The sequence below is a fragment of the Bufo gargarizans genome, chromosome 6 (genome assembly GCF_014858855.1).
Source record: "Bufo gargarizans isolate SCDJY-AF-19 chromosome 6, ASM1485885v1, whole genome shotgun sequence".
In the NCBI taxonomy this organism is placed as follows: Eukaryota; Metazoa; Chordata; class Amphibia; order Anura; family Bufonidae; genus Bufo; species Bufo gargarizans.
The window spans coordinates 77,220,071-77,228,670 of record NC_058085.1 but is presented as its reverse complement, the minus strand read 5'-3'; the positions used below and the strand labels follow the sequence as shown (position 1 = coordinate 77,228,670).

Genomic DNA, 8,600 nt, shown 5'->3' with positions numbered 1-8,600 from the left:
CTGCTTTCCACAGGCAAACTTTACTCATTTATTAAAGCACTGGAAATGCAAAATGGTTACATCCAGCCAACTTGCTACGAAAGGGTCAAGTGCCAGGAACAACTTAGCATCCCAGGTGTGCACAACAGGCCCAAATCAAACCCAAGGTGCGTGGAGGTCCAAACACTTCATTCAGGTGATAAGCCAATTAACTGACCCTACAGTCTTAATTGGATTTGGGGTGTGAGGAGACTGGCTGGGTTGCTTGGTGCTGGAACAAACCGACAGCTGATGCAATTAGGAGATTGACAGACTAGATGCAGGTACGCAGTAAGCAGCACAGCACTGACTGGGCAGAGAGAGGAGAAGCTGAAGTGCAGACTCCTGAGGCAGAACAAACGCAACTTTCCACTTGCTTGCTGGAAGGATGCTTGCAATCAATCTATCTATTTCATTCAGTTTTTTCATACTGGATTAGAAGGGGTGCACTGGTCCTGGAGGTACTGGAATACCAGGTCAATGCGTGGAGTGGACAGAGCAAGCTCTTTTTCCATTTCCCTGTTCGAAAAATCAATTTAATATATGGTACCCAGATAGGGGACGTATCAGATATTAAACTGATAAGAACAGATTTTTATTTATTTTTTTCTTCTTCTTTTCCACTCAGATCTTAAGTCTTAAATCTTAACGTTTCACAAAACCAAAAAAATCTAAATAAGACTTTTCTTCAAACCATCATTGTGGAAAATACTAATGAATTTTCTATATATATTACTTCCCCCCCCAAACAAATTATATACACCCATATATAAAAATGTATATATATGTTGGTAAGGCTGAAGTTCAGCCTGCATTTGTGGGAGGGGCTTGAGCCTTTATAAACCCCCTCTTCCCTCACCTTAGTAGGCGTTCCCGTTCATGGACATTTCGTTTTCGACTGTGACGTGTGACTCCTTGTTCCTCCGGCCGCCTCGCGCGACATCTTCACTTCGAGTGGGTAAGTGAGAGTCAGTATTACGGAGCAGAGGACAGCGGCAGTCCAGCTTCTTACCGGCGCTTCATTCGGCGGGTGCGTCGAACGCACGCGCTTCCTGTTCCTGGTCGCCGGCCGATCTCCTTACCTTCCTGGCGGCTCGGCGGCGGCGTGCGTTCCACGGTGGAGCGCACGCGGCCTTCGCTACACTCGGGGGGGGGGGGGGGACAGGTGGTTGGCCGGCTCCTTCTGGCACGCGGACGCCGCTCGGAGGCGTGCGTTCCAGGGGTAACTTGCCCGCTTGCCGGGCTCCGTAGCTGCTGTGTCGGCTTGCGTTCCACGGTGGAGCGCATGCGCACAGGCAGCCAGGCCTAGCGAGGGGGGGGTTTGCTGGCACAGGTCAGTGGTTTCATTAAATCTTGCTCCTCATACATTTACATAGGACGCTATTCCACCAAAGGGTCCCTCTACAGTTTTATTTCTTCTACTTGTTTAACCGCACAAGCTAGTAGCCAGACTGCTGTCACACATCAAATTCATGGGGGACATGGGATCTCCAGGTCACTACGCGGCCCTGACCTTCGCTAGTAGTGGGCCCCCTGGGTATGAGCATCTGTCGGGGGGGAGCGGCGTGCGTTCCTAGGGGAACTGCCTGCTAGCCACTCCAGTTCCACTCCGGGGGGGTTGGCTCGGGCTCCACAGGGTCCTTGACTGCAGACCGCTATCCCATTGCATTGTAACAGGATAGAAAAAAAAAACGCATAAAAAAAATAAAAATAAACGTTAAAAAAAAGAAAAGAAATTCCCAGTTCAGAGATGCTCCTTCATTAACCACCAACACCTGGTCACGACCAGGCCACTGTTGTCATCATGTCATAGCCACTTAGTTTGTCTCCAGGGCGCTGTCGGTGGTCTTGTCACAGTGTCTCCCCTGGTTCGCCCAGGGCACGGTACATCCCTGGTACGCCCAGGTCTTCATGTTTTTCTTCTCTAAACACATGGGTTTCACGCACCTGGCTGGCTGGCTTATCCGGTACATCCCTGGTACGCCCAGGTCTTCATGTTTTTCTTCTCTAAACACATGGGTTTCACGCACCTGGCTGGCTGGCTTATCCGGGTTGTTTTTCTAAGGGGCCATTCTTAGGCTGCTCCCCTGGTCGTTCTTCGCTTTTTCCCTGACTCTAAGGTTCACCATGTCAGTCTGCCGTCCTTTGCGGGCCGCTGTTACACGCAGCCTCTATCTCATGGCTACGCGAGTTCTCTTCTGTCAACCGCCTGGTACGCTCAGGCGGCCTTCTCCGGTCAAGTATCCAGTCAGATATGCTCAGATGGTTTACTTGGCCTAGGGGTGCGCCCCATCCTGACCAGTTCGCCTGGTTCTAACAGGTATGGGGTCACCAGTTTTTTCTGCACTTTCAAATTTCGCCTGTTACTTTTATTTTCAGGGTTTTCCTATTTTCCGTTCCTATCGGTCCTATACAGGTAAGTTCGCACTGACTCCGTTGGTGTACCTATCAGATCTATGTTCAGGTTTTTAATTTGTCCCTTTGTCTGTCTGGCTAGGTCAGGTTCTACTAAGCCGTGTTACGGGTTTCTCCATCGTGCACCACTTCAAATACCGTTCCGTCATCACCCTCTCGTTTTTTTTCCCTTTATTTGTCACGCCTTTTGTTTTCAAACAGCGCTGCTATGTCTCGAGCTTCGGATATGAATGACAGCCTGTCTGTCTCCGGGTCGGTCATGTCAGGCCAGACGGGTCCATCATCCCTTCGGAGTTGGACCATACCAAAGTTATTGGCAGAGCTGAAGAGAAGAGGCATCCCGCACCCGACCACCGCAAGGAAGGCAGAGCTGTACAAGCTACTCATGACCAACTCCAGCACTTCGGCAGTGCAGCAGGAGACGTCCTCCATCCAGTTATCACTGGCAAAGCTACAATCGACCCTAAACTCCTTGGTCGACTCGGTAGCGGACGTCCGGGCAAGGGTATCGGAGCTGGAATCCCGGCCACCCATGGCGCCCCCGGCACCCGTCCCACTGATTGCACCATCCACATCGGGTTGGCTGGCTGCAGGTACGCCCAGAACCATTCCCCAGGTGTCCCCCCTCACACTTCATTCCCGACAACCTCAAGAGGGACATTCTGGCAGGGAAGGATGTTAATCTGGCGTTGATCCTCATTGCCGCTCAAGATGTGCCTGAGAACAGGGTTATCAACTGTGGGGATGTGTCTGTGGTCCTCAGGGCCAAGGACTCGCGCCTTAACCGCAAGTTGACAATCCCCGAGTTTGTCTTGGCTTTCAGCCTCTTCAGAGACATTATCTGCACCGCACAGCCAGAGAGGAGAGAAGAGCTGGACAGCTACTTATACCTGGTCACTGACCTGGGTCACAAGTATGGTGGTTCGGCCTTCTACGACTACCATCGTTCCTTTTCTGCTAAGGCGGCGGCAGCTTTGGCACAGTTCCAGTATGTTACCAGCTGGTCCTTAATTGATACGGAGCTCTTATGTCGTCGCTTCGCTGGCCTCAGGGCACCCAACTGTGCGATGTGTCAATCCATTTTCCACTCATCTGAATGGTGCCCAAATAGCGCCCACCCGTCTCAGGACAGGGCCCTCCCGGGAACCTCTGGGTCTCTACCGTCTAACCCCTCCACTGACAAGCTGGGCAGACCTATTTTCTACTTGGGAAGAAGCCAGGTCTGCAATAATTTCAACTCAGGTTGCTGCTCCTATGCCAGCTGCAGATCCCTCCACGTCTGCTCCCTATGCTTCAGGGCCCATCCGCAGTCCGCCTGCCCCCAAAAATCTGCTAAAGGGTCCTGACTAGCCGACATCAACGTGGACCTCTTGGCGGCTCTCCTTCAGGATCACTATGATCAGGACTTTGTGGCGTTCCTGTTGCATGGCAGGGGCGCTTGGTTGGCAAAGGTTGACATCGCCGATAAGTTCAAGCTCCTTCCCATCCAACCTCAGTTGTGGCAGTTCTACGGCATCGAGTGGGCCGGACAGTATTTTTTCGCCAACAGACTCACGTTTGGATCCAAGAGTAGCCCCTGGTTATTCGACCAACTGGCGAAAGTGCTACATTGGATCTTGGTCCGTCACGGTGGCCTCCGGTCAGTCATCCACTACCTCGATGACTTTCTGGTCGTGGAAGACCCGCAGGGCAGGTCTGGCATTCTCACTGTCCTCCTGGAGATGTTCGCCAGTCTGGTTGTTCCGGTCGCGGAGTCCAAGAAGGAGGACATGAGGGTCTCGTTCCTGGGCATCATCCTGGATTCGGTTTTATTGCAGGCCAGCCTCCCGGAAGAGAAACTCGCTCAGTGTTGGGAGGTCATTTCCCAGGCGGCTTCCACGGGGTGCCTCACTAAAGTCGAGTTGCAATCTCTTCTGGGCTGGCTCAATTTTGCCTCTAGGATCATGCCCCAGGGAAGAACTTTTGTGTCAAGGCTGCTCCAGCTTCTTCCCTCGGCGCCCGAGCAGGACAGCGTCATCCGGTTGGACGGCCAGGCACACCTGGCCATGTGGGAATTGTTTCTGTCCCGATGGAACGGCGTCTCCTTCTTTGTGTCTCCATGGTCACCCTCCTGCCCGACTATTTTTTCAGATGCCGCTGCATCCTGCGGTTACGCGGCCATTTGGAGTCCCCGTTGGCTAGCTGACCGTTGGCCCATTTCAGTCCTAGAGGATGCCGAGTCCATCCGCACCTCCTCCCTGTTGGAGTTGTACCCCATTGTCGCAGCTGCTCTGGCATGGGGTCACCTCTGGGATAACTTGCCAGTGATGTTCGTTACGGACAATCAGGCCTTAGTCGACATCTTAGCTAAGGGCAGGGCCAAGTCCCCCAAAATCATGGCACAATTGCGGCAGCTGGTTTAGCTGGCCCTGTCACACAACTTTCATGTGCATTGTAGCCACATTCCGGGTCAGCAAAATGTGGCGGCTGACGCGCTATCCCGGTTTAATTTCACCCTCTTTTTCAGGTCATGCCGGAGGCCGATTCGCTCAGATATACCACCCCGGCTTTCAGTTCCCTGACAAAGGACTAGGCATGCTTGTCTCTTTGGCAAGAGACCTGGCGCAGCAGTCCCTCACCCCCAATACGGCCAGGAACTATCTTTCAGGCCTAAGAACCTTCCAGGAGTTTTCGCGTCTGCACCCGCAGGGTGGCCTGGCGGACATTCCTTACATCATGGCCTTTATTGCCCATTGTCATCACCAGTTACATCTCTCCTACAATACCATTAAGTTGTGCCTGGCGGGCGTCCAACACCACACCATGCTCCACAACCCAGGGGGTGGCTCCATTTTTTCCGCGCACGCGATTAAGGCCACCTTGCGAGGGGTCCAGAAGGGTAGGGCCAATCCCCCGTCCCGTAGGCAGGGCGTCACTGGGGAGATGTTCCGGAGGTTGTCTTCAGCCCTGGATGGTGCTCCTTTTGGGCCCTTCTCCAGCTTGGTCTTTAAAGCAGCTATTTATTTGGGCTGTTACGGGTTCCTTAGGCCAGGCAAATTCACTTGCAGTGCGGCAGAACGGTGCAGTCTGCACAAAGAACAGCTGGTGCGAATCAGGACCATTACACGCTGAAGTTAATTTCCACCCAAACTAGCCAAACAGGTCACGCGGTGGAGGTTGAGTTTTTTCCGACTGGTAATGGATGGTGCCCGATACAGGTGTTTGGCCAGCTCATGCTCGCCATCCAGGATGCTCCCCCTCACAGCCCTCTACTACCACATCTTGATGGCGCTCTCACCGCAGCGCAGTTCATCAGCCACATCCGTACAGTTTCTGCTGGCTTGGGGTTTGACCCCGGCGCTATATCCGGCCATTCCTTCCGCATTGGAGCGGCTTCCCGGCATGGGGTCCCCGCCCATGTCATCCGAAAAATGGGAAGGTGGCGTTCGTCTTGCTTCACCAGATATATACCTAACCCCCAGGTAGAGATTTCGCAGGCATTTCAGTCACTTGTATTATAAGGTAATAAAGGTCTTGTACTTAACTATCTTGGTTTCCTTTTTGCCCCCTTATAGGCTGCTCTCGTACCTGGCTCCAGGCACACCTCAGCCGGTTTAGGTTCAAGGCAGGCACACTGCTCAAGTTCGTATTTTAGCCACGACCACAAGTTGGTAAGGTTGAAGTTCAGCCTGCATTTGTGGGAGGGGTTTGAGCCTTTATAAGCCCCCTCTTCCCTCACCTTAGTAGGCGCTCCGGTTAATGGACCCACCCACCCATTCCAAGGGTCCTCCTTTAGGGCAGCCCCCTTATAGGCTGCTCTCGTACTCGGCTCCAGGCACACTGCCCAAGTTCGTATTTTAGCCACAACCACAAATATATATATCCATACGAAAAGAACAGGGGGCGGCACAGTCACACAAGCACAGAGTCAGTGTGAGGCAGTCATGCGAATCACAAGGCTGGCGAGAAGGGAAGCGCTCGGCAGTGCACTGCTGCAAACAGTGAATAGAGTATAACTGGATATCGGTAAGGAGAAGAAACATGCAGCTGCACTCACCGGTATGCGATCAAGCAGCTTTATTCAGACACAATCAGGCAGGGGGCGGACAAGTCAAGCACGCAATAACAGCATTGCGTGCTTGACTTGTCCGCCCCCTGCCTGATTGTGTCTGAATAAAGCTGCTTGATCGAATACCGGTGAGTGCCGCTGCATGTTTCTTCTCCTTACCGATATACAAATATATATATATATATATATATATATATATACAAAATATTATTTTATATATTTTTTCCATTTATCTTTTTTCCCTTTGTATATATATAGTTAAAAAAATTTATTTATTTATTTTAGTTTATTTTTTTCCTTCTTCTCTCTCTCTCCATCATTACTTCCTACCTTGCTTATTTACTACCAGTTTACTTTACTCTCTATGAGGTCAGCAGATTCCAACTGTCTTGTTTCCATCTCTCTTTTGCTTTCTTTTCACCCAATTCTAATTTCTCTTTCCAAAAAATAACGTAGAGATAACTCAGACATAGCTTAACACAATTATCTACGGACAGTTCTTCTCTTTTCAATGTCACAATGCTTATACACTTCCACAAAGCTAATGTTCTGCATGATAAAATCGACCAAACTATTTAAATTCTTCTTTATCGATCTTCATTCCATATAACACAATATTGTACTCTAATCTAACCAACTTGCTCACATTTTTTTGATTAAATTTGCGATCTTTCTCCACACTTCTTGCGCAAACTTTCAGTTCCAAAATATATGGATTGGATTTTCACTTTCGGCACAATTTCTTCTCCTTTCGCACACCCTCTCCTATACATAAACTCACGTGTTATTAGACAGTCTTTAATTATGCTCCAATTTAAATCCTTTTGCTCGTTCGGTAAAAAATATATTGCTATTCATCCCAATTTTTTCCACAATTTTCTCTGAAAATGTTTCTACTGGACTCATAATTACTCTGACACTTTAAAACATTTACTTCACAATCAGTTAACTTAAATTCTCTCAACACTCTCTCAATAATAATATAATATTCAGGTGGAGTAAATCTGTATGTTTTTTTTTCAGATCAAACATTACCCACTTGTACTTCCTAATAAAAAAAACACATTATATGTCAATAAAAACTTAACCCTCGAATCTGATCCAGTTAAAATACTTACACAATAGGATAAAAATCTAATATCTGGGAAACTTTTTCCACCTTTCTGTTTTAACTTATATAATTCATCCCTTCTCACTCTTTCCATTTTTGACTTCCATAAAAAATTAAAACATATCTTAACCATTTTCATCATAATATAAATAGGAGGAATAAAAACTGCAGCAACATATAAAAAAATTGGCAATAAGACTTGTTTTATAATTAAAATTTTCCCTTTCATCGTCAAAAGACTTAGATTCCACCAACTTATCTTTTTTCTAACCCTTTCCAACAAGGATTCCCAATTTTTTGTATTACAATCTTTGAAAAAAAGATACCTAAAATCTTCAACTCACTTACACCTGTTAACCTATTGTAAGATCCTCACCTGCTTTGCACTCCAGGGGAACCAAGAGGGGTCCTCGTGGAGTTGCGGGACAGGTTATGCGTGTCTCTGATGCACCAGCGCTGACCCCTTTGCGAGCCAGTGCGGAGATGCGTTCGCGTGGACATCGGAGGGGAGGACCGTCGGGGTCCCGGGGACAGAGTGGCCAGGCGAGTGACAAGACGCCGCGGCCAGGGTTGTCTCCGGTGTCTCCTGCGACTTCCGTTTCCGCATCTGGGTCCACGCGCTCGCATACTCGCACTGAGTCAATCATGCGTCCGTGCGTACGCACGAGGGCAGGTTCGCAAAGGGATACACGGTCGCGAGTACGCGCTTCTTATGCACTTCGTCGACCAGTGGCGCATATTATACTGACTCACAAGAGCAAAGTGGATTAGGGAGCCAGCCATGGGTTAATCAACTTGTGATTGCCTTAGGCCTTGTACTCAGGTGCAGGGCAATTTGTTCACCTATGGTAGTGGACACTTGGCACCCTGGGATTGGTCAGCAGGCATTTAAAAGGAGGTCTCTCAGGGTGATCAGTGCCCACTGTTATTTTCCCTCAACCAGGTATAGGTCACAACTCCTGGTGACTGAAGACTGCCAGGAACTTTGTCCTTACAGCAGACCCAAGA

General features: G+C 49.4%; 1 pseudogene; it reads right to left on the bottom strand.

Moving 5' to 3' along the window:
• Positions 1-457: 457 nt before the first annotated feature.
• LOC122942776 lies at positions 458-693 on the bottom strand (annotated as a pseudogene).
• Between the last annotated feature and the right edge of the window lie 7,907 nt (positions 694-8,600).